The 2,239-nt window shown below is 47.2% G+C and overlaps 1 non-coding gene across 1 annotated transcript; it reads left to right on the top strand.

Annotated features, from left to right (window-relative positions):
• Window positions 1-709: 709 nt before the first annotated feature.
• On the top strand, window positions 710-784 carry Trnas-cga (transfer RNA serine (anticodon CGA)). The gene has a single exon. It is a non-coding gene; the product is annotated as a tRNA-Ser (tRNA).
• Window positions 785-2,239: the final 1,455 nt, after the last annotated feature.

The raw sequence follows: 2,239 nt of genomic DNA, 5'->3' as shown, positions 1-2,239 counted from the left end.
TAACCAGCTTGTCACTGCAACATATGAAGCAAACACTTTCGATGTGGGTGGAACGATATAGCTTCTGCTACAATACATAATCTCCAAAAGACATAGATATACAGGGTGGTCCATTGATAGTGACCGGGCCAAATATCTCACGAAATAAGCATCAAACGACAAAAACTAGAAAGAACGAAACTTGTCTAGGTTGAAGGGGGAAACCAGATGGCGCAATGGTTGGCCCTCTAGATGGCGCTGCCATAGGTCAAACGGATATCAACTGCATTTTTTTTAAATAGGAACCTCCATTTTTATTACATATTCGTGTAGTACGTAAAGAAATACGAATGTTTTAAGAATGAAATTTTCACTCTACAGCGGAGTGTGCGCTGATATGAAACTTCCTGGCAGATTAAAACTGTGTGCCGGACCAAGACTCGAGCTCGGGACCTTTGCCTTTCGCGGGCAAGTGCTCTACCGACTGAGGTACCCAAGCACGACTCACGGCCCGTCCTCACACCTGTAATTCCGCCAGTACCTCGTCTCCTCCCTTCCAAACTTCGCAGAAGCTCTCCTGCGAAACTTGCAGAACTACCACTCCTGGAAGAAAGGATATTGCGGAGACATGGCTTAGCCACAGCCTTCGCAGGAGAGCTTCTGCGAAGTTTGGAAGGTAGAAGACGAAGTACTGGCGGAAGTAAAGGTGTGAGGACGGCGCGTGAGTTGGGCTTGGGTAGCTCAGTCGGTAGAGCACTTGCCCGCGAAAGGCAAAGGTCCCGAGTTCGAGTCTCGGTCCGGCGCACAGTTTTAATCTGCCAGGAAGTTTCATGAATGTTTTAGTTGGACCAGTTTCTTCGGTTTGTGATAGACGGCGCTGTAATAGTCACAAACGTACAAGTACGTGGTATCACGTAATATTCCCCCAGTGCGGACGGTATTTGCTTCGTGATACATTACCCATTTTAAAATGGACCGTTTACCAACTGCGGAAAAGGTCGATATCGTGTAGATGTATGGCTATTGTGATCAAAATGCCCAACGGGCTGCTCAGTATCCTGGACGACATCATCCAAGTGTCCAGACCGTTCGCAGGATAGTTACGTTATTTAAGGAAACAGGAAGTGTTCAGCCACATGTGAAACGTCAACCACGACCTGCAACAAATGATGATGCCCAAGTAGGTGTTTTAGCTGCTGTCGCGGCTAATCCGCACATCAGTAGAAGACAAATTGCGCGAGAATCTGGAATATCAAAAACGTCGGTGTTGAGAAAGCTACATCAACATCGTTTACACCCGTACCATATTTGTATGCACCAGGAATTGCATGGCGACGACTATGAACGTCGTGTACAGTTCTGCCACTGGGCACAAGATAAACTACCGGACGAAATGGTTCAAATGGTTCAAATGGCTCTGAGCACTATGGGACTTAACATCTGTGGTCATCAGTCCCATAGAACTTAGAACTACTTAAACCTAACTAACCTAAGGACATCACACACATCCATGCCCGAGGCAGGATTCGAACCTGCGACTGTAGTAGTCGCGCGGTTCCGGACTGAGCGCCTGAACCGCTAGACCACCGCCGGCAATTACCGGACGATGACAGATTTTTTGCATGCGTGCTATTTAGCGACGAAGCGTCATTCACCAACAGCGGTAACGTAAACCGGCATAATATGCACTATTGGGCAACGGAAAATCCACGATGGCTGCGACTAGTGGAACATCAGCGACCTTGGCGGGTTAATGTATGGCGCGTCATTATGGGAGGAAGGATAATTGGCCCCCATTTTATCGATGGTAACCTAAATGGTGCAATGATTGCTGATTTCCTACGTAATGTTCTAGCGATGTTACTACAAGATGTTTCACTGCATGACAGAATGGCGATGTACTTCCAACATGATGGATGTCCGGCACATAGCTCGCGTGCGGTTGAAACGGAATTGAATAGCATATTTCACGACAAGTGGATTGATCGTCGAAGCACCATATCATGGCCCGCACGTTCACCGCATCTGACGTTCCCGGATTTCTTTCTGTGGGGAAAGTTGAAGGACATCTGTTATCGTGATCCACCGACAACGCCTGACGACATGCGTCGGCGCATTGTCAATGCATGTGTGAACATTACGGAAGGCGAACTACTCGCTGTTGAGAGGAATGTCGTTACGCGTATTGCCAAATGCATTGAGGTTGACGGACATCATTTTGAGCATTTATTGCATTAATGTATTTACAGGTAATCACCCT

The sequence above is a fragment of the Schistocerca serialis genome, chromosome 5 (genome assembly GCF_023864345.2).
Source record: "Schistocerca serialis cubense isolate TAMUIC-IGC-003099 chromosome 5, iqSchSeri2.2, whole genome shotgun sequence".
In the NCBI taxonomy this organism is placed as follows: Eukaryota; Metazoa; Arthropoda; class Insecta; order Orthoptera; family Acrididae; genus Schistocerca; species Schistocerca serialis.
This window is presented reverse-complemented; position numbering and strand designations above follow the sequence as displayed.